General features: G+C 40.2%; 1 protein-coding gene across 4 annotated transcripts in view; it reads right to left on the bottom strand.

The window, feature by feature from the left end:
• The window catches only part of LOC112109876 (zinc finger protein 644), an 81,871-nt gene extending 57,589 nt beyond the window's left edge, over nucleotides 1-24,282 (bottom strand). For 3 of the 4 annotated variants that reach the window (XM_026655874.1, XM_026655877.1, XM_026655878.1), the window contains exon 1: nucleotides 24,242-24,282. The gene's annotated coding sequence lies outside the window, so the exon portion shown is untranslated. Of the gene's footprint in view, nucleotides 1-23,987; nucleotides 24,011-24,241 lie in introns of those variants that run through there. The other variant, XM_026655876.1, reaches the window with a different exon arrangement.
• Between the last annotated feature and the right edge of the window lie 275 nt (nucleotides 24,283-24,557).

Genomic DNA, 24,557 nt, shown 5'->3' with positions numbered 1-24,557 from the left:
TGATGGGTTCTACTTGATAACAATCCAAAGCAGTGTGGACCGATGCATGTTCATTTTCATTATCTGAGTCAGATACCACCAGCAGAAGGTTGATTTTCTTTTTTAGTGGTTTGGGTTCTGTAGTTTCCACATCAGAGTGTTGCTCTTTTAAGACTTCTGAGAGCATGCTTGGAAGGCACTTCAGATTCTTAAACCTTGGGTAGAGTGCCGTAGCTATCTTTAGAAATTCTCACATTGGTACCTTTTTTGCGTTTTGTCAAATCTACAGTGAAAGTGTTCTTAAAACAAACAACATGTGCTGGGTCATCATCTGAGACTGCTATAACATGAAATATATGGCAGAATGTGGGCAAAACAGAACAGGAGACAAACAATTCTCCCCCAGGGAGTTCAGTCACAAATTTCACTAACGCATTTTTTTTTTAAATGAGCATCATCGGCATGGAAGCATGACCTCGGAAATGGTGGCTGAACCATGAAGGAGCATACGAATGTTTAGCATATCTGGCATGTAAATACCTTGCAATGCCAGATACAAAAGTGCCACGCAAATGCCTGTTCTCACTTTCAGGTGACACTGTAAATAAGAAAAGGGCAGCATTATCTCCTGTAAACATAAACAACCTTGTTTGTCTTAGTGATTGGCTGAACAAGAAGTAGGACTGAGTGGACCTGTAGGCTCTAAAGCAGGGTCGGCAACCTTTCAGAAGTATTGTGCCGAGTCTTCATTTATTCACTCTAATTTAAGGATTCGTGTGCCAGTAATACATTTTAACATTTTTAGAAGGTCTCTTTCTATAAGTCTATAATATATAACTAAACTATTGTTGTATGTACAGTAAATAAGGTTTTTAAAATGTTTAAGAAGCTTCATTTAAAATTAAATTAAAATGCAGAGCCCCCCGGACTGGTGGCCAGGACCTGGGCAGTGAGAGTGCCACTGAAAATCAGCTCGCGTGCTGCCTTCAGCACACGTGCCATAGGTTGCTTACCCCTGCTCTAAAGTTTTCCATTGTTTTGTTTTTGAGTGCAGTTATGTAACAAACAAACAAAATCTACATTTGTAAGTTGCACTTTCATGACAAAGAGTTTGCACTACAGTACTTCTATGAGGTGAATTGAAAAATACTATTTCTTTTGTTTATAATTTTTACAATGCAAATATTTGTAATCAAAAATAATACACACACTGATTTCAATTACAACACAGAATACAATATATATGAAAATGTAGAAAAACATCCAAAATATTTAATAAATTTCAATTGGTATTCTATTGTTTAACAGTGCGATTAAAACTGCGATTAATCACAATACATTTTTTTAACCGTGATTAATTTTTTTGAGTTAATCACATGAGTTAACTGCGATTAAATCGACAGCCCTAGCTTTTTTATTTATATGCCAGGAGTAAGCTATCTTATTTAAATTTTACAAAACTGCTGGAGGCAAAACAAAATATTGAAAATTAAAACACTGATCCTGCAAGCACTAAAGGGGGTATGTAACTTTATGAATTAACCCATTGACTTCAACTGGACTACTTAAGCTTAAAGTTAAGCATGTGCACAAAAGTGTTTGCAGTATAAGGAGCTAAAACTTTATTTCTCCTAGAGGCTTTTGGCCTCTACATTTGCTCAAGAAACCTTCCCTTACACTAAGGAGAAGAAAAACAGACTTAGACCAGGTCTACCTATAATCTTACACTGGTATAATAATGTCACTCAGCCTACGTCTACACTACCCGCCTGAATCGGCGGATAGAAATCGATCTCTCGGGGATCGAATTATCGCATCTCGTCGGGACGCGACAATCGATCCCCGAATCGACGCTTGTACTCCACCAGCGGAGGTAGGAGTAAGCGCCGTCGACAGTGGAGCTGCAGAGGTCGATTTGCCGCCGTCCTTACAGCGGGGTAAGTCGGCTCCGATACGTCGAATTCAGCTACGCTATTCACGTAGCTGAATTTGTGTATCTTAAATCGACCCTCCCCCCCATAGTGAGGACATAGCCTCAGAGTGTGAAAAATGAGTGAGCGACAGTTATCCAGATCTATCCCTCTGTGTAGAGAGCACAATGGCAGCTATGTCAATGGGAGAAGTCCTCCCGTCAGATACGTGTAGATCTGCCCTTAGCTTCCTGAATATGCTGCTAGATTTTGCCAGTCATATGAGCTTTTGCGTCTAGAAGAAAACTAATCTCAGAGAAGTTGCATTTATTCCTTTGTCCAATCACCCTATTCGAAGAACCTATAATACACACGTAGAGCTCCCCAAAACCGTGATGAGGCTTGCAATCTCTCCATTTTCTGGTCTTAGAGAAAGTTTTTATTTACTGACAGTCCTAATCATAGATGGTGAAGCAGTTCAAAAAGATGCCTGACAAGAACAGGAAACAAAATAAAACTGATAGTAACCAGACAAATCGATTACAAGTCCCCACATGCCAAAAAAGAAAACAAACAAAGCAGTGAAGAATTGTGTCACTCAGTGAGAGGGGGAAAAAGTAATTAAAGGAGCTAAAATGAGGAGTGAATGAAAAGATACAGAACAAGAACATGCGCTTCATCAATTAAGATACTTACAGGTATGGATATTTATTCCAAACTTATACAATGCTAGTAAAATGACTAAAAGAGCCCTCCCTCATGTCAGAAAGAAAGAAATCCCCAATAGACTGTAGTCTCTTGGATGGACACACAGAATTTACTATTAAAAATATAAATGGTTATTTTTTCCCCTCCGCATTCCTAAACAAACAAAAATATTCAATTTTAAGACATTTCTGTTAGAGAGAGTGGGGGAGGAAAGAGAAAAGAATTCAAATACTATTCTTATAAAAAACTATTTGGGCAGTATTCAGTCAAAGCAATGAACAAGTAGATGACTGAACTGTACATGTACATATGAAAATGGCAAAGTTTTGAAAACATTTTATTGCCTCAAACCCTTAACAGATTACATATGTGTATTTGTTACTTGAAAGTTTACTTACTCTGCAAAAGGAAAATTGCAATGATTGGTGGTAATACTCCACAGACTTAACACAGTACTTATTAAATAAAAATGTGTTTGCCACCTCTCGCTATGTCAGCATCTGGTGTCTCTTACAATAAGAACTACCATGTAGTAGGATTACGTCAAAGATACAAGAAGCAATGCAATTCAATTCTTTACATCTACCTTCACCCCTGCCATCTTAAGTTACAAGTTAGAGATATCACACTGATACTCCATTGTACATCTTTCAGCACCACCTTCCACCTTAGTTATCTTGACCAAGTAAACTAGCTGTCTCAATTTCCTTCATCTATATATCTCAAAGCTAACAGCTTCTCTTGAACAAGGAAAGCTAACTCAAACATAATGCAAGTCTCTCTCCCCATTTCACTCTGATCCACAAGTTCCTTCCACTATACATAAGCTTGGCATCATCCTTCGCCCTAAACTTCTTTTAGGTCTATATGTCAGCAAAATCTCTCCAACACATTCGCAGTATATGATACTGGCGACATGTCACCTGCTGAAATTTTCTCTCCTGTTTGAATTATAGAAAATTCCTTTTTCTATAGTATCACCAAGTCAAAGCTCTATAATCTCCAGTATGCACAAACTACAGCTGTCCACCATCTCACATTTACAAAGCTGCATGAACATACAAACTCAACACAGAGGAAGACTTGGGCTATAGAGATCCTATTTTATTTCTTGGACTTTGTTCCATAGCAACAGCTATTATTAGGGTACCCTAAGTGTTTCCATTCCAAACCACCATTTTCAGTTGCTCGTGTCTTCAAACTCCTTATAGGCTGAGAAGTTTTAGACTTGACCTCTGCCCCAAGGTGAATATTTCTGAAGGTTTTAGCAAGAATAGTTCAGCCATTTTTGAGGAACAGACATTTTTCCCATTACAAATAATAACATTGCAAGAACTTCTCTTAGATATTTAAAATCTGAAAATAAAACTTTCTTAATTAAGAAGTGCTTGAATGTTTGTGAAACAGTGCATGAGAAAAAGATTACTGTCCAAGAGACAGGCTGGTACCTACAAACTGCTGCCCATGTGGCTTCCACTACCCTCACTTTTGTTCTGCTTCCTGGTTTATATAACTGAGCTGCTAGGGCAGGGAAGAGTCTTGTTGATTATCCCCAGGCTGCAGGTGGTAGGCTACAGACAGCCACTTAAAGGGATAGTAGCCTTTTCTCATGCACTCTTTCCCAGTGTTCCAGTGGAAAAGTTTTTGTTTGAAAAATTGCATTTCATGCTTTGTTTTTTAAAAACAAAAGTGCATAAGTCAAGCTTATATATTCAAGCTTAACTTTTCCATTTCCTGACTTGCAGGCTTCACAGTTCAACTTTAAAAATATAAACTCCCCCCTCCCTCTCCCCCCAGAAAAGGGAAAATGCATTTTACTTATAATTGTTTGAGATCTTAAAACAGTTATTTCTTCATCAGGAACAATACTTTCACCAGGTGTTTACCCTATACATTTCAATCCATTCTGTCTCAACTATGCAATAAGATACAGTCAGGTATAACCTTTCATGTTTCAGTTGCAGAATCTGGCTTAAAAAAAAATCCACTAGACATTTTTAGATTATTTTAATATCAGCAATGAAGGCTGTGTTGGACTAAAACCCACTGAAGGCTCATTCTTTGAAAAGTGGGATTATATTCTAGGTACCAAATACATTCTGGAAGGATACTGAATTTTTTTCAATATTACTGAAGAGACAAGACTTTTCTTTTGGGATGTTGTTTTCATCTGTCATTTTACAATGTGGAACTAGAAATAAATGCTCTTCTACAAAGAATGAATGATTGATTTACTAAAATTATATTTAGAACAAATATTATTAAAAGATTCCAAGAATTCAAACTCTGAAAGAGCAATCCACTTACAGAAATGTGATTATAAAATAAAATTCTACTGACAAAAATCAAAGTTTATAAATAACTATATGGGAACATATATTCCCATTAAGCATCTCTTTTCCTGAAAGGCAGGCCTTACAAAACATTTCAAATGATATATGAAAACAGTACATTAGGAGTCAAGCCATGTTGTTGCTGTAGCAGCAATGATTTCTAGTGGCCATTTTCTTTTCAGTTCTAATACTGTGCCAATTCCAACACTTCTTGCTGCAATCTCTGTTTAAACCCAAAGGTGGCAATTGCTTTAATGCATGGTCTCTCTAGCTACATATACTCAGATCTCTTCTTCTACATTATCTTCTTAAACCTAATGTACATTCTTAATAGTATTTCCTAATCACATATTGCATATCTGTATTTCATATGTAAAAATTATTTGGGTCAATAAAAGTCTAACTTACTACATTTTGTGGACTAGTTTGCATCATACCAGTCAAAACTGCAAGAGAATTAGAGCAGTATGATGGTTATCTTAAATCTGTGGCCTACAAAAATACAGTAAAAAAAAAAAAGCCTATTGAAAATGTGAACTAGACAGAGCTGAAATTTCAAGTCAAAGGCATTGCTACAACATAAACAGAACGGAGTACTACTATAATGTAAACTGTATTATCTTTCCACCTATTTAGGTCCTTATATAACTGCACTACTGTTCACCGAACATCAGAGTACCTGAAGGACAGCAAAGGCAGGGAAAAGAAAGCTACTAAGGATGTTTAATTAAATGTTTATTGCACTTGTTTCTATTAGGAAAGATTTTTAGCCACCAATTTATATATGTGCATCATAGCACCACTATAGTAAGAAGTGATTATTAGATAAAATACATCCACACCAATCCAAAGTACTGCCCATAGAACTGGGCATAGCAGATTGCAAACGACTGAGATTGAAGCTACTGCAGTTTAGTAATCCAGTATATATGTACACTACTACAAAGGAGTCAATAGACAGAGGCCGGAGAAGAAATAGGAAGGCTTAAGTAACCATTCACTTAAGAGAACATAATGGCATCTTCAGCAAGGAAAATGTGTTTTAATTACAAAAATGCATGTAATCTTTGTCTCTCATTTTACCTTTTAAGGAAAATTTGTAAATAAGGGGCAGGAAATTAAAAACTGCAACTACAGCCATGTCTATATGTACACACTGCAGCGGTACAGCTGTACTGGTACAACTGTGCCACTGCAGCGTATCTGGTGAAGACGCTCTATGCTGACAGCAGAGAGCTCTCCCATCGGCATCAAAAACCCCACCTCCGCTAGCAGTATAAGCTGTCGATGGGAGAAGCTCACATAAGCACTTATGCTGATGTAATGTATGTCGCTCATGGACGTGGAATATTCACACCCCTGACAACATTAAGTTTTGCCAACATAGGCTGTAGTGTAGACATAGCCTAAGACTCCATATCTAACTCATGCAGACTTGACTTCTCAATATGGTGATTTAGAAAGACAAAGTCTATTGTCAGTTTCTCACCATCTTATCTTTTAAGGATTTTTAAAGTGTATTAGCTGTGCATGTGAAAATGTTGGTTTAAAAATTAATTTATTTTAAAATTCTACAAATTGAATAGAAAAATGTGACCTAACAAACTTAAATACAAGAAAGATTACTATAATTCACACCTTCAGTCAATTTGGATTAACTTTCCTGAGTGTCCCCCTCTAGACAAGACTTCAATTTTCACTCATTTCCTTTACAGAAATTACTCCTGCAAAAACCAGTACAAATTCAGTTTTACTACATCTACAAAGTAGTTACAAAGCTTGTTACTGTAAATAATGTTCCAGAATTCCAAAAGATAATGCATAATTTCAAGAATCAACTATTAGATAATTCTTGACCGAGAAAAGTATTATTACAACTGTTTTGTCCAAATATAGACAGCAAAGATCTCTAGGATTCAATCACTGTCTATCAACAGTTTTAAAGATAGCCTGCAAAAAGAATTTTTTTTAATTGGACTTGTATAAATTCTGCTTCTTTATAAATTATATCTAGTCTTCCCTAGTTTTACATGAGGAGATGGTCAGAATATGTTGAGCGTTCCATCATCTTAACTGAAAGGGTGCAAGTGTTAAATGTTTAAACAGACATCTTTTATCCAAAAGGTTAGTCACTGAGGTGAAACAGGTGTTGAGTTATTAAACAAGTCAAAATCCTTTCCTCTCCTCTCAGCTGCTCAACTTTCACCATTGTTTCTTGAAATATTATTTCACAAGTCCCCCAGGTGTCACAGTTTCTAAACCTGAGGTTAATATTGAATAAAAATACATTCATGACTTCTTTATATATCACAAAGTTGTAAAAAAGGTACAAGCCCATTTCTTCCCCTTTTGCAGGTCACTTTTGAAATAAAGATGTTAGTTCCCAGCAAAGGTTTAAAAAAAAAAAAAAAAAAGTTGCAGAACACTAAATCAAAAGGATCAGCTTATACTGTTATAGCTTATTTCCATATGGGAAAGGGAATAAGTTATCCCAATATAAGGCATCTTTGTATCAGTATAACTGCATCCACACTGGGGGTTGTTACTGGTATAAAATTAAACCCTAACCAAAATAATTATACTTGTACAAAATCTGCACATAAACCAGTACAATAGCATCTGAACAAGATTTGTACTAGTTTAACTACTGTATATTGGTTTAAAAAACAATTTTTGTTAAACCAGTGCAACTTTCCCATGTAAACAAGAACTATATGATTATATTGTCTCAAAGTCTAAAAAGTAATGTCAAATAAAGACGAACTCAGATTCAAGCTTCTGATCTAGTCATTAACAAGGAATAACAAACAGGATGAAGTATTATAGAATTTAGACATGCAAGAGACCATAGAGTCACAGAGAAGTGATGGTCATAAGATCCTGGATCCTTTTGTTCCCCATTAACTTGCATCAAGATAAACTAAAGATATATTTAAAACTTTCCGACTACTACTTTTCTATATAAGTCATTGCTGTACTCACTATGTGGGATTGCAAATCAACTGTTCTATTAAAATGTGGACCTTCTGTAAACATTTGGGAACCCTTACACTAGATCAGGGGTCGGCAACGTTCAGCACGTGGCTCGCCAGGGTAAGCACCCTGGCGGGCCGGGCCAGTTTTATTTACCTGCTGACGCGGCAGGTTCGGCCGATCGTGGCCCCCACTGGCCGCGGTTCGCTGTCCAGGTCCAATGGGGGCGGCGAGAAGCGGCGCGGGCGAGCGATGTGCTGGCCGCGGCTTCTTGCCACCCCCATTGGCCCGCAGGTAAATAAAACTGGCCCGGCCCGCCAGGGTGCTTACTCTGGCGAGCCGCGTGCCAAACGTTGCCGACCCCTGCACTAGATCATTTTGTCCATCTCCTTGTAAATACAGGATTGTTTTATATAGTACATTTTCTAGTGTTTTGTCCAGAATAGTTTTAGAAGTCCTGAAGAAAGGAAGCTTCTACCACTTCCTTTAGAAATTTATTCGACTGCCTATACATTTCACCATCAGGTAGATTTTCTCATTTTCTTAATTTCCTCCTAATTCATAGTTTTATTGCACACAATTACATAATAGTGAAAGTTTCTCACTCCTGCAGTGAGCTTCCCAGAGGCAGATCCCTCTGCCCATACAGAGTCTCTTTGTCTTCAGTGGTGCTCCCCATAGGGCAGAGGTCTTTCTGGGGAGAGTTCATTGGAAGATTGCAGCCTAAATAATTCTTCTCCCTCTTTAGTGTTTACACCTTTCAAGTATTTGTAGGCACTGTACCCTTCACATCCCCTTTTGCTAAGTCATCACTTAAACAAGCTATACATATTTAGCTCTTTTAATTTTTATTCAAATTAATCCCTCCAGTCACATGATAATAGATGATCAACGAATTAACTCTCTCAACCTTGCCAATATTATGTTTAGTTCTGGATGTCAAATTAACATAATATTCCAGGTATGATTGTGCGAGTTTCACAGAGTAACTTACCTCTCTGCTCCATGATTCCTTTTCATATGCAGCCAAAAATTGCACTGGCTTTTTTTTTTGCTGCCAGCTTATACTGCAAGCTCATGCTGTCCAACTTGCTTTCCATACCATAGGTCTCTTTCAGATTTTCTACTTCCCAGGTTTCTCCCCACTATCAAGTATTTGTTTCTGATAATTTTTCCTTCCCCGTGTATATAGATTGCATTTTTTCCAAGTTACAGATATTTATATATTAGCTAGGTTTTGGTGAGGAAATTGATATCCCTCTTCCAATTTATACATGATAATATCCCATGATGTGAAATTTACACAGGATGTTTCAAAGAAAAACATCATTGAGATAGGATAGACAAGAGACAAACTTCCACATATTTCTGGCTAAGGTATATTACCAGAAGGCAATGGGGGGGGGGGGGGGAGAAGAGTAAGTGGATAAACAAAGAGAAACTTGTCACCTATTGGATTAAGGGAGATAGCAACACACACCAAAAGAACTCTGCTAGAAGAATGTTTCAAATTTGCTTTAGCTAAGTTTGACAAAAATCCAGAACAGATGGGGAAAATCATACATTTTGCACTTTATTTTAGCTGTTCCCAGAATAAACCAATTAACTTCAGAATACAGACCCTAATGCCAGGTTTTTAACTGGAGGGAAAGTGATTCCAGATGAAGAATTATTTAGGTAGAAAATATTCCACTGTCTGGTGGAGAGTACCTTGGCCTACCAGTAAATAGTTTATGTAACCTGTGCCAAATGGCCCAGGACCAAGAATCCTCTTGAAACAAACCAAAATGAGCACTCAGATTAAGAGAATGGGCAACACTCACTTTGTCAGTGAGGCTTTTGACCACTATGGCTTTTTTAGTCAATTTTTAAACCTATCAGATGATGGTTCCAATTAATTTATGCAGAGACATTATCTGAAATCTCCACAGTCTGTACCCCTGAAGTGAACCCAATCTTTGCAGGACACACCAGGACCCATAAAACAGGGGAGTTCATGGGAGCACTAATGTAGCAAACACATTGACTGACAGAAAGAAGGGAAAGCACCCATCTTTTTAGTAAAAAATCTGAATGGCTTCCCTTTCGGGATAGGATCAGCAGAGTCAGCTCCTTTCCAACAACAGAGAGGAAAAACCTCTCCTTGTCCAGACAGAATCCTGATGAGGAATGGGGTACAGGGTGGAGGAGTCAGAGGCAAATTGCCCAATGATTGATCAGAAGGCAAAAGAGGAAAAGTTCTGAAGGGCAAAGATAATGAAAACAGCCTCAGAATGGCACCATGGCTGAAAACGCGTTTACGTCATCTGCTGGCCTTGAAGTTACCACCTCAGTATTTTCATCTGGGAATTTTGTAGCCCTAAATTTGACTGTTAGTTTGTTAGTGTTATAGCACTACAAGTTAGGATTTTCAAGGGTAAACATAGCACTCCATATTAGTTTCTGGGTAGGGCCCAGAAGTATCATATCTGATACAGAATGCTCAGAGAATGCTTCAGCAAATTAATTCTTCCTATTTAAACACTTCAGGGATGTAAGGACTCCAAAAAAAAATTCTAAGAGTATCTGGAATGTATCTTAAAGCGAGTTACTTTGTCAATCTGAAACCAGAAACAGGTCTGAATACTTTTACATTTCCCATTTATTTAACCTCAAAAACCTTCTGCATAGCCAATGAGATCCTACAGTTGCTATCTATAAGTCTGGTGAAGGAAGAATACAGAAAAGCTTAAGGAATGTTTAGAGACTTGATAAGTCTGGCTTCTTCACTAAATTCATAAAACCAACTGAAACCAAATCTCCTTGAATAAGTCAAAAAAGTGACATTGGGAGGAGAGGCCAGCTTCTTTCAATCTTTTTCTGATTTAGATTATTATAATCAAAGGTACAGCCAGGGAATTAGTATGCCACCTGAAAATTTCTTGAAGATTGACAATATTTAGAAAAGAAGCCGACATCAAAGTGTCTTTTTCAACTCTATTAGTTAGTACTGCTCCCAGGTGTGCATCCTTAAGTTTACCACCAGGCTTTGTGTCTGTGTCAGAGGATAAAGGACAAGACTCTAGAGAGAAAAAGAAGAGAGGTAAGTATCTTTGAATTAGTAGTGCTGTCCCCAGATGACATTCAAGTGAAGCTAAATTTGAGCAAAGAATGTCACTGACAAATGCTTGTGCTTCAGAGCACCACTTTGAATTCTCAATACCCTCCCAATTAAGCTGTTCCTTAACATCAAGCATTTTTCTTTAGTAGATTCCTTGGATGACACAATCTACTTTAAGACTAAGAATTAAGGCTAATGAAGCTGTATGAATTGAAAAACATGAAGATATGAGCATATGTTGTTTCAGTTTAATTTGCTGGTTCCTTGAATTTGTTGTAAGAAGAAACTCTGAAAATCTGACCTGGAACAATACTAAAAAACAAATGGGAAGAAGGAGAGACCCTCAACATAAAGAAAAGTTTGCTCAAATTTTCAAACACAGTCTGGTCTGAGGCAACAAGGAAATTTTTTTGAAACAGCTCCTCTCAAAGCTATTTTTTCCCCTCCTAGATTAGCCTAGAACCTCGTTCCATCACCGTCATTTTGAAAAAGCTCAACTTGAGGTGCCCACAACACTGACAGACTACTTTTAAAATTCTTCCAGGTCTATCTGCACTGGGTAAAACCAAGTTAATGTACAATGTATAAATAATGTTCCACTAGGTCAACTTTCCAACAGTTTGGCCATCCAATGTTAAAAACCATCTTAGAGCCCAGAACTATTTTTAAAACAAGGTTTTAACAGCTGAACTTACCAACTAAACTACATCAAAACCAATTTAGCTGAAACAGTGTTTAAACAGTTTATCAATTCTTCAGTTGAGCTATACAGTGTCTTAATACTTCCTCACACATCAATCCTTCTAATCTCTTGGTCAACTTTGTTGCACTTGTCCAAATTCTCTCTAGTTTCTTTCTACTATGAAATGCTCAGAAATGAACACATTAGACTATACCTAGAATAATCATTTCAGTTTTTATGGAGATATACCTATCTCATAGAACTGGAAGGGACCCCGAAAGGTCATTGAGTCCAGCCTCCTGCCTTCACTAGGCAGGACCAAGTACTGATTTTTGCCCCAGATCCCTAAGTGGCCCCCTCAAGGATTGAACTCACAACCCTGGGTTTAGCAGGCCAATGCTCAAACCGCTGAGCTATCCCTCCCTATATTCAAGAGTTAAGACAAATTAACTAACAATGTGAAGTTAATACGCATAAATTAAAGCATATTAGTTCACTGTGGCTTAATCTCAAGGAAGATTCATTGGTAACTTCCAATGCTACTTCCCCCAGGACCCGCAAACATTTAAAACCTCCTGATTCTAGGGCAGAGCTAAGGCAGCACACAAGTGGAATCAGCCTTCTCAATCTCCCCAACATCAGTTAGACCTAAAAAGAATCAACACTATGCAGCCACTTTCCTTCTTGGAGGATCAGGTTGAGATAATAACCTCTTTTGACTTGTAGGTTATTAGTCCATTAGGGGCCAATTAAATTTGAGTACTGCCAACAAAGAAAGCACGCTGCAGGGCCCCTCCTTCTGGCTGCAGAGGGCTGAATAAGGCTCCCTCCAGGCCCATTACTCAAGCTCCAGAGACTGACCATGCAGGATTTGGACTGCAAAACTCTTCTTGGTACTATACCCAGGTGACAGATCTAACAACAATAAATAAACCAAAGATTTGGGCTTTAAGCAGGAATCACTAGGTGAAATTTGGTAACCTATGTTATACAGGAGGCCAGATTATATGATTGTAATGGTCCCTTCTGGCCTTAAAATCTATGAATGTACTGAAGTACCTGTATGGTATTTTTGTAAATATTGTGACACTTTAATTCTATTAGAGCTCAGATGGTGTCTTCCAAGTTCTGTTTCCATTACTGATTCTGTTCCTTGTGCAGATCTGTGCGTGCATGTTGATGCACATTGCTACTGGTGCAATGGTGGAAAGTAGTGATAACCTTCCATACAACTACAGCTGAGTGGCTGTGCTAAGAAAGGCAAATTTTTATTTTATAGCTGAACACTATTTCGTTCACTGCATTTTCTTCCTAGGATTCACATGTTGGCACTTGTCCAGGATATAGTCCAGAAGGAATGGTTCTCTCTAGCCCAGCAAGTTTCTCCAAGTTGCCTGTGCCATCTCTGTAGCAGTGGAACCCACAGTGAATTTACCAGACAATCAAAGGAAAACCAACAGGTAAATATTACCTCCTGGAAAGTTTAAATGTAAGGCCCTTATGGAGGGGGGTGGCTAACTCCGCTTAGGTTGGTTGACATCCAAATTACAATATTACTTCTTTTCTCCTGCTGGGATCTGGCTCATAGGAACTACTGCTAAGGCAGCTCCCTGAGAAGTCTGCCAATCCCACCCCCCAGTATTTACACTGCTTTAGTGTCCAATACATCCTAGGCTTTGTACATCTAGGAAGACAATCCTGTCCCAAAGCATTTACAATCTAACAAATTTAAAAAAAAACCCGAACAGACAGATGAAAGTTGTGGAAAGGATACTACACAGTCAAAACGGTCAGAATGATGATTGGCACTGTCTTATTTGATTATATACAGAAAAACATGGAACTATCACCAACTGTCTTGCTACTTTGACACTGTTAGTTCTTATGTTTGATTTAATTTTTAAATATACAAAATATCCCCAACTGCTGTTATATCTATTTGTATGGAATATGGTCTAGATGAAGCTCTGTAAAGCGGGTGCATAACACGCTGAAAGATTGTATTGAGTAGTTTTCACTGTCAAACTGGGAGGGCATATCAAGTGGGGTTAATTCTTAAGGGTTCCTCTGTCTTAGGTCTGGTACCAATTCAATATTTTCATTAATGACTTGGATGATGGAATGGAGAGTATGATTATAAAATTTTCAGATGACACCTAGCTGGGAGGGGTTGCAAGCACTCTGGAAGATGGGATTAGAATTTAGAATCTTGATAAATTGGAGAATTGCTCTGAAATTATAGTAACAGAGGGGTAGCCGTGTTAGCTCTGAAATTATAGTAATAAAGACAAGTGAAAAGTATTGCACTTACAAAGGAAAATTCCAATGCATAAATATAAAATGTTAAGTAAACTGGCTGGGAAGCAGTACTGCAGAAAAGGATCCAGGTTATAGTGTATCACAAGTTGAATGAGTCAACACTGAGATGCTGTGACAAAAAAGGCAAATTTATTCTGGAATGTATTAACAGGAGTGCCAGATGTAAGGCATGGGAAATAACTGTTCTGCTCTGGTCAGCGCTGGTGATGCCTCAGCTGCAGTACTGTGTCTTATTTTTGGGCACCACATTTTAGGAAGGATGTGAACAACTTGGAGAGTCCAGAGGAGAGCAACAAAACTGGTAAGAGGTTTAGAAAAAATGACATATGAGGAAAGGTTGAAAGAACTGGGCATTTTTAGAGAACACTCAAGAAGGGACATGATAAAAGTCTTTCAAATACATAAACAGTTATTATAAAGAGGACAGTGATCAACTCTTCTCTAGGTCCACCAAGGTTAGGACAAGAAGTAATTGGCTTAGTTTGCAGCAAGAAGATTCAGATTAGATATCAACAAGTTTTTCCTAACTATAAGAATAGTTAAGCACTACAACAGGTTATCTAGGGAGGTTGTGGAATCCCTGTCATTTGAGGTTTCTAAGAACAGGTTAGATGAACACCTTTCAGGGATGGTCTAAGTATACTTAATTCTGCCTCAGTGTAGGGGAGTGGTCTAGAGATGACCTCATCGGGTTCCTTCAGGCCCTATATTTCTATGATTCTTCATCTTCAACCCACCCATTCTTTATAACTAACCTGGGTAATTCACCAATGCCTTCTTTCTTTTTTCTGCTTCAGGAAAGTTGTCACAGTACAATATCAATCTCTTGCCGACTGCTCTTTATAAAAATGCAGTCTATCTGGTTATTTGTTTTTCATTTCACAGAAGACAGGACAAAGTTTTCAAAACAAGTTTAGAATTTGTCAGCTTCAGTGCAATGTTCTTATAAAGAGTAGTAAATCTGTCCTATTGGGTTCCTCAATTTTTCAAAGCTCTAACCAAGTACAGCAAAGATCAACTTAGTGCCTTGATTGAGGCCAACCTAATTAAACAAGAGTAAGGGAACCAGGAGTTGCTAAATGCAGGAGGACAAAGTACACACACAAATGTGGGATAGAACTGGGAAGAAATAAACTGCAATAACCATTGCTGCCATCCACAGATTCAGTGCACCAGGGTGCAGTGCATAAGCACAGAGGGGGACATGATCCCCCCCCCCCCCCCTTTTTATTTTTTTTTGCTTTTGCACTCAGACCACTACTGGCAATGTTTATACAATACTAGAAGCATTTTTGTGTGAGGACACAAACCTGGTCTACATTAGGAAAATTTTCTAAAAATTTCCCACTATGCCCAGAACTGGTCTTAGTAACATTAGGACAAAGTTTCATTGATATGGTGGTATAAAGCGGTCCAGCCGTAGGAACCGTGTCTATACAAGGGTTCCACTCATGCCAGTGGTAACACTGGACATACAATTTTTGGTAAAATTCCCCTAAAAGTATACAAAGCATAAAAACAGTGAATTCTAACAAGTGAGGCACTGTCCTGAAAAGTTTGAATAAGGTTAACTACATGCAACTGGTAAGTAGATAGCTTTTGCTCGTGAACATGAGTCAAGCCATCTCTCTTGCAGCTTTAAGATTTCACTTTAAGAAGTTTCTAACCCTTAAGGTTTGCAAAGAAACTTTCAAATATGAAATGAATGTACACCAATTCATTTTTGAGTCGGCATAGAACTCCAAATCTGCTGTCCATTGTGGCATTCTAAAATGCCACAAAGTACAATTAACAAGACCGGTCAGTTACCATTCCCTTCCAACAGCTACAGCAGACAGAACTTAAAATTTAACAGACACCCTCTATTCAGAAGCTAACACAAAAGATGGAGCTCCAAAGAGGGTCAGCCCAGCCTTCATGCTACCTCAAGTTGTTGGGTAGGAGCGCAGTCTGCTTTGGACAGCTCCTAGGTAAAAATCTCAGCATCCTCCTTTCCCAGGAGCTGGACAACAAAAAGTAGCTAAACTTTTCACCAGACAACATAAGGATCATCTTTTCAGTTTACCACAAAATTAATCATTTTAATGTTATACAGTTTGGCTTTGTTAAGGAATTTTTCTTCCATTTTTAACATACAAAAGTTTAATAATCCACATGTACAGCACAGGACATTACTTTAAAAACACCAACACATCCAATGAAAGCTACAGAATTTACACCTCATTTTGCCCTGTGTTCAGTGAGCCATAGGTCTGTAAAGTGAGGTATTACCATGTAGAATTGCCAATTACTGATCCACAAAATGAGTGTCCCTACAGAAAAACTGGGATAATCCTGTCTTCTGTCATCAATGACTGTAAAACAGCTGAAAAGCAGCAATTCTAACTCCTCCTCCCACAAGACTTTCTGATTAATATCTTATTTGCTTGATTTCTTTTGCATTTGGACGTCCCATAACATTATCCAATCGTGGCTTCATATAAATGAACTAAATAGTGGTAATTGAAATTATTTATAAAAATAACAGTACTTGTGGCACCTTAGAGACTAACAAATTTATTTGAGCATAAGCTTTCGTGGGCTACAGCCCACTTCATCGGATGCATGTAGTGGAAAATGCAGTAGGAAGATATATTTATACACAGAGAAAATGAAACAATGGGTGTTACCATACACACTATAAGGAGAGTGATCAGTTAAGGTGAGCTTTTATCAGCAGGAGAGGAAAAAGAACTGTTTGTAGTGGTAATGAAAATGGCCCATTTCCAGCAATTGACAAGGAGATATGAGGAACTGTGTGTGTGTGTGTGGGGGGGGAAATAAACATGGGGAAATAGTTTTACTTTGTGTAATGGCCCATCCACCTACTACATGACAGGCCCAACAAAGAAAACAACAGAACACCACTAGACATCACCTTCAGCCCCCAACTAAACCTCTCCAGCGCATCATCAAGGATCTACAACCTATCCTGAAGGATGATCCATCACTCTCACAGATCTTGGGAGACAGGCCAGTCCTTGCTTACAGACAGCCCCCCCCAAACCTGAAGCAAATACTCAGCAGCAACCACACACCACACAACAAAAACACTAACCCAGGAACCTATCCTTGCAACAAAGCCCGTTGCCAACTCTGTCCACATATCTATTCAGGGGATATCATCATAGGTCCTAATCACATCAGCCACACTATCAGAGGCTCATTCACCTGCACATCTACCAATGTGATATATGCCATCATGTGCCAGCAATGCCCCTCTGCCATGTACATTGGCCAAACCGGACAGTCTCTACGTAAAAGAATAAATGGACACAAATCAGACATCAAGAATTATAACATTCAAAAACCAGTTGGAGAACACTTCAATCTCCCTGGCCACTCGATTACAGACCTAAAAGTGGCAATATTACAACAAAAAAACTTCAAAAACAGACTAACAAGAGACTGCTGAATTGGAATTAATTTGCAAATTGGACACCATTAAATTAGGCTTGAATAAATACTGGAAGTGTATGGGCCATTACACAAACTAAAACTATTTCCCCATGTTTATTTCCCCCCCCCTACAGTTCTTCATATCTCCTTGTCAATTGCTGGAAATGGGCCATTTTCATTACTACAAACAGTTCTTTTTCTCTCCTGCTGATAAAAGCTCACCTTAACTGATCACTCTCCTTATAGTGTGTATGGTAACACCCATTGTTTCATGTTCTCTGTGTATATATATATATCTTCCTACTGCATTTTCCACTACATGCATCCGATGAAGTGAGCAGTAGCCCACGAAAGCTTATGCTCAAATAAATTTGTTAGTCTCTAAGGTGCCACAAGTACTGCTGTTATTTTTGCGGATATAGACTAACACGGCTGCTACTCTGAAACCTGTCATTATAAAAATAACTTGCATCTGAAGAAGTGAAGTTCTTACCCACGAAAGCTTATGCTCCCAATACTTCTGTTAGTCTTAAAGGTGCCACAGGACCCTCTGTTGCTTTTTACAGATTCAGACTAACACGGCTACCCCTCTGATACTTGATTATAAAAATAAGTGTCCCTCAAAATAAGTTGACAATATATATTTGTTTATAAAGTCAATTTGCATCACTTTACTTCCCTTATTAAAACTGAGTAAGGGAAATTGCAAATTTGAACGGCAAGACTACATTTAAAGAATTGAAATTCCATTTTTAAAAAATTTAAACATTTACGTCATAGACATGTCACTAGTTAGTTATTTTAGGCACCTTGGAAGTAGTCACCCATACACTGACACTATACTAGAAGTTCTAGCAATCATAGAACTGGAAGGGATCTACTCCAGTCCCCTGCATTCATGGCAGGACTAGGTATTATCTAGACCACCCCTCACAGGTGTTTGCCTAACCTGCTCTTAAAAATCTCCAATGATGGAGATTCCATAAGCAATTTATTCCAGTGTTTAACCACCCTGACAGTTAGGAAGTTTTTCCTAATGTCCAACCTAAACCTCCCTTGCTGCAATTTAAGCCCATTGCTTCTTGTCCTATCCTCAGAGGTTATGACAAACAATTTTTCTCCCTCCTCCTTGTGACAACCTTTTATATACTTGAAAACTGTTATGTCCCTTCTCAATCTCCTCTTTTCCAGACTAAACAAACCCAAATTTTTTCAATCTTCCTTCATAGATCATGTTTTCTAGACCTTTAATCCTTTTTGTTGCTCTTCTTTGGACTTTCTCCAATTTATCCACATCTTTCCTGAAATGTGGCACCCAGAACAGGATACTTTAGTTGAGGCCTAATCAGTGCGGAGTAGAGTGGAAGAATTACTTCTCGTGTCCTGCTTACAACACTCCTGCTAGTACATCCCAGAATGATGTGTTTTGTTGTTGTTGGTTTTTTTTGCAACCGTGTTACACTGTTGACTCATATTTAGCTTGTGATCCACTATGACCCCCAGATCCCTTTCCACAGTACTCCTTCCGAGGGAGTCATTTCCCATTTTGTATGTGTGCAACTGCTTGTTCCTTCCTAAGTGGAGTACTTTGCATTTGTCCTTATTAAATTTCATCCTATTTACTTCAGACCATTTCTCCAGTTTGTCCAGATCATTTTGAATTATAATCCTATCCTTCAAAGCACTGACAACCCCTCCCAGCTTGGTATCATCTGCAAACTTCTCTATGCCATTATCTAAATCACTGATGAAGATATTGAACAGAACCGGACCCAGATCCCTGCAGGACCTCACTCATTATGCCCTTCCAGCATGACTGTGAACCACTAATAACTACTCTCTGGGAACAGTTTTCCAACCAATCTGAACTTCATACTGATTTAATCCTAATATTAACATTGCCTTGTCCTCCTATGAATTTCAAGAAATGCTGAAAGACTAAACATTGTATCATCATTCATTTGGTCAATTACACATGAGTAATTGCTAAAACTGCTCAAAATCAAAAAGTATAAATAATTCTTAGAATTCTAATTCTAATTATTTACAGATGGAGCTGGTGAATTTAGTCATTTCTACAGTACTAACTCCCATTCCATAAATATTAGCATCATGCTTATGCTAGTTTGAAAGGGAGTTTTAAATATTATCAAGTTCACTAGAAACATTAAATAAACTAGTTAACATTGGGGGTAGACGAAAACAAAAATGCATACTCACTGTTAAGCCAGTTTCTTCCCCCTTGAACCTAAGTGGCAATAATAAACTGTGCTTATTCATCACAATAGCTGCTGTATACTGCTAAACAGCCAAAGTGCACACAACTACTCACTTATCTTACACTTCAAATAATACAAATCAAGGAATCAACATATAAGTGGATTTCTCTTTTATTCAAAGAACAACTATTTAAATTTGAGTATTGTCCAATTCTGAGCAAAACACAACTCATACCCAGATCTAGGATGACCGTTACAAACGGAATAACAAGGAACATTACTCTTCCTAAAGAATACATACTCATGTCAACGATCTGGAAATCTTATATTAAAGTCTATCCAAAGTCACTGATCAGTGCCTTTTCTTGGCAGGCAGCAGGAGCAGATTTACCATGAAACAAACCATGCAGTGGCACAGGGCCCCCAGTAACAGGGGGCCCCCCAAAATGCAGGACAAATATCTGACAACCAGCCCAAGTCCCAGCCGGTGGCGCAGCAGGGCTCAGGCAGGCAGGCTGCCTGCGTGCTGTGGCCGGTGGCCCCATGCCACTCCCAGAAGCGGCCGGCTGCTGGCACATCTCTGCATGCCCCTGCTCGGGAGGAGGGAGGCAGCTCCGTGCTGCCCCCTCCCACCAAGGGGCGTGCAGAGAAGTGCTAGCAGCAGGGCTAAGGTGGCTCTCTGTCCGCTCTGCCTCCCTCCCTCCCTCCGCGCCACTTTGCTCCCGGAAGCTGCCGGCATGTCCCTGTGGCCCCGGGGGGGTGTCTCTCTCCACACGCAGCTCCCATTGTCCAGGAACTGTGGCCAACGGGAGCTGTGGGGGTGGCGCCTGCGGGCAGCACCACACAGAGACCCCCTTGCCTCCCCTGCCTAGGAGCCGCTGCCGGAGCGATGTGTGTGCTGGTCACTTTGGGATCCATGCCACCCTAGGTAAGCGCTGCCCCCCCCGCACCCTAAACCCCTGCCCCAGCCCTGAGCCCATACCCAAACTTCCTCCCAGAGCCCGCACCCCTTCCCCCTCTTCCCATACCCCAAACCACTGCCCCAGCCCAGAGCCCACACCCAGCACCCAAACTTCCTCCCAGAGCCTGCCCCCTGCAGCCCCTCCTGCACCCCAAACCCCACTCCAATCAAGGTACCTCACTTTATTTTCATTTACTTCCCATTACTTATAATATAGGAGGAGGAGGAAGAAAAAAAGAATGAAAAACGGGGGGGACAGGAGAGAATGTTCTTTTTCTTGGCTGGGTCCCAAGGGGGAGCTCCCGAAAATGAAGCTGTGCATAGGGCCCCACTAATTTTAAGTCCACTACTGGCAGGCAGCTGTCATCTCAGAACCTAATCATATCCTGCACAGAAAGTATTGCTGTATCTATGGTCTAATTCATGGAATTTTAAAGAAGTGAAGGAAACTATACTTAATATGGCAGTGCACAGCAAAGAGAGGAGGCATATTTCTATGGCCTCTGAATAATACAAGTGTGAAAGTACTGATGTAAGTAGTACACACACAAATGGAACAGCAAACATTCAGAAGTTTTGAATTTTAAGGGGAACAGCATGTTCGGGCAAAGAAGCGCATGAAAAAGGATGCTTTCTCTCTCCGCATCCCACCTTATTTTATTTTTTTTTTAAATGGGGAAAAGGCATTCCTCCAAGGATACTTCCCCCCCGCAATTTTAAACTCAAACAGCTTTTCAAGTCTATAAGTAAACCTGTCAGTGCTCAAAATTAAAAACCTACGGGTCAGTAACTGTATAATTAATACTGTCCATCACTTAGCATTTTTTCAAAGTGTGTGTTTTCTAGGGGTGATTTTGAGGAACTTGAAGCAAAAATGCATGTGCATTAGTACGTTCAGTTTATACATACAGCTATACGCACAAATCTTCTTGATGATAAAATGCAGTCATCCCTTAAATTCAAGAAATATCCATAAATAAATTCAGAATGCAGTTATTTCAAAATGGAAAATATTACTACCATTGTTCATTATACTGTTTATTCAACTGCTGACGCTAGCACTCTGACACATGTTCCAGTCAAGTGTTACATTGCTAGAGAAGACATGTAGGATGCTCAAAGTCATCATCATCTTCTCTTCTGACTACCCAGGTCAGCTAAATGGAAACAGCAGAGACAGGTTTCAAGATAACACTGCAAGAAAACATTTCTAACTCAAAAACTTTATAAGTACTTTGTATTGTTTTGTAGCTAGCATCTAGCACTACAGAATCTAAAGATTTATAGATATTGCATATTCTGGAGAAAATTCAGAAAGTAGGAGAGGGGAAGGTGTTGCACTGAAATCAGAGGAAAAGCACTGAAACCCAGAGTTTTTATATTAAAATGTATGAAAGTCATACAAGGAGTATACAGACACAGTATTCTGGCTTTCCTTTAGTTATTTCCATTACACGAAAAAATTTTTAGTGAAATTAGTGACCAATTTATTTTTGCATCCCTTCTCTCATACATGTTTATTTGAGAAACAGAATGTCACTTTTTGACGCAAGACAAACATCCAGTTTTAAAAGCTTTACTGGGATGGCTGTGGAAGTAATACATAAATTAATATTCTGAAGCTGATTGCAAATTCTGGTTATAATTCATGAATATTTCTATACCACATCACTTTGCTATCTTATTGACAGGTTTGCAACAACAGCTCTGATTATAAGTCAGTGTAATAGGATTGTCACACTGCACTGCTCCTCCATGCACTCTGCTTAAACTCTTCTCCAGTAAGGGAATTGCTGCATTCTCTCTGCATCTAAGTGATCCGTTAGCATCTTTTCAAGATTTATTTTCTCTGTCTAATCACTCCACTCCTGCAGTCTTCAAAATCAGCTGCATCATGTAATCCTGGTAGTGAAGAATTTTATGCAGAAGGGTTAAATTAAATTGTGGAACTCTTGAAGCATCTTACTCATCTTAGTGTAGTAAGATTCTTCTGTTTAAAATTATTTCACATCTTGAACCAAACAAGTAATTTAGAACCTACTTTTAATGGAAAAAATATTATGAAGAATTCCTGATATAAAGCTACATACAGCTATAATCCCATCATGGAGTTTGAGAAACACAACTATTCAAGGGTTGCTCTAGTGGTTTAGGTCCTCATTAAGCTACCCAAGATAAAATGGTTGCCTTGGTTGGGTGCATATGATTTCTAATATGCTTCTAACTACTAAATTCCATGACATAGCCTTCATAATTAAATTAACTACTAGAAAATCAGAATATCACTTTTCAATATTGCAAGTGAGATTTTGCTTAAAGTGTTATTTTTGTGCAACGCCAATGGGAACCTATTTGGGCACATTTTTATTAATGGCATGTCTTATCAGCTTACAGTCCACAGAGCCACAATGCATGCCTTTTCAACAGGCCTAAAATACATATAAGGCATTGAAAGAAGGAAAACTTATTTTGGGATTTTGAACAAGTGGCACAATGGCAAAGGGGCTTCAACTTCAAAAAGAATCTGAGCCCACAAATACAATTTTAACACCTGAACTACTAACTTTTTCTTAGCTATTGTAAGTCATCTGCATATTGTGAAGCATGTGCCCAGAAGACAGTGAGGATGCCACCATATTCATAGCACAGGCGTCTCAGACTCCACAATGGGCCACAGACTTACCAGCTTCAGTAACAATGACATACGTTTTGCTGACCTCCCGGCGTCATGCAAACGGGACAAATGTTGGAACAGACTTAGCACCACACCCAGGTGGGGACGCCACATTCTGCCACCATGACCACGCACCCAGCTGGGCACCGTGTGTGGCAAGCCCCACTACACTGCTGTGCCTAGAGGTGGCACCATAGTTGGCAGAACCCACCACGCTCATTTCCACACCCAGGGACATCGGGCCTGCCAGACATCACCGGAGTGACCCCGGCTGCCCTGCAGCTTCTGCATCCTCCTATCCCAGTCTCCCTCTGGGCGCCCCAGCGGGCAGCAGCACAGCCGGCGGGGGCCCTGGCACCGCTGTATCGGGGCTTTACCTCTCCTCCCCGCGCCCCAGCTTCCTCTCGGCTCTGCCGCCCGGCAATCCTGCGCCCCTGAGGCGACGCCGGGCTCCCCCAGCTCCTCAGCGCCTGGCAATGGCGGCGGCCCCGCTCCCCCTCCCAGCTCCTCGCTCACTGGCTGCGCTGCTTCATGTGACCGAACAAAACCCTCCTCAGCGCAGCCCTTTGTGTCCGGCCCGGCCAGGGCAGCTGGGAAGCCGCCCGCTGGCCCGCGCGGGGCTCCGGGGGAGCCCGCTGAGCCCGGCCGCAGCGCCGCCTCCCCCGCTTCGCTTCCCCTCCCCACCACCTACCCTGCGAGGGCGGCCGGGGCCGAGTCCCTTTGCCGCACCAGCTCGGCGACGGCGGCGGCCATGTTCCCTGATGCGGCAGGATGGAGGGGACGCCCCCGAGCCGCTAGGGCAGCCGGCTCGCCCCCGCTCGGGTGTCCCAACCTGCCCGCGACCGCGCGTTCCGCCCTTTCCCCGCGCGCCCCCTCCCGCATAGAACCACCTTCCCCTCCCCCACTGTCAGCGCCGGAAAAAAAAATCCATAACGGGAAACTCACGGGCTCGCCAGGGTGTGCGTCACACCGCGGTTACGTCCCACGCTCAGCGTCATGACGTCACCGCGCAACCCCCCCCCCCAGCAACACACATTGCCCCCTCCCCTCCTTCGGTGAAGAAACACGCATGCGTTTAACTTTCCCGCTTCAGCACATCGTAGAGCCCCAGCCTCCCCGAGGCAGCAAGCGAAAGGCGCTCCTGTTTGCCAGAGGTGTCAGTGGGACGCACACACGTGCCCCTACTCGAAGTGGGTGGTTGAGCGCAACATGTGCCTATAGGTGCTGGAACTAGGGGTGCTGCACTCAGGGCGCCTAGGCA

The sequence above is a fragment of the Terrapene carolina genome, unplaced genomic scaffold (genome assembly GCF_002925995.2).
Source record: "Terrapene carolina triunguis isolate 2854851 unplaced genomic scaffold, T_m_triunguis-2.0 Scaffold211, whole genome shotgun sequence".
Lineage (NCBI taxonomy): Eukaryota > Metazoa > Chordata > Testudines > Emydidae > Terrapene > Terrapene triunguis.
The sequence above is the reverse complement of the archived record's forward strand: the minus strand, read 5'-3'. Positions and strand labels throughout refer to the sequence as shown.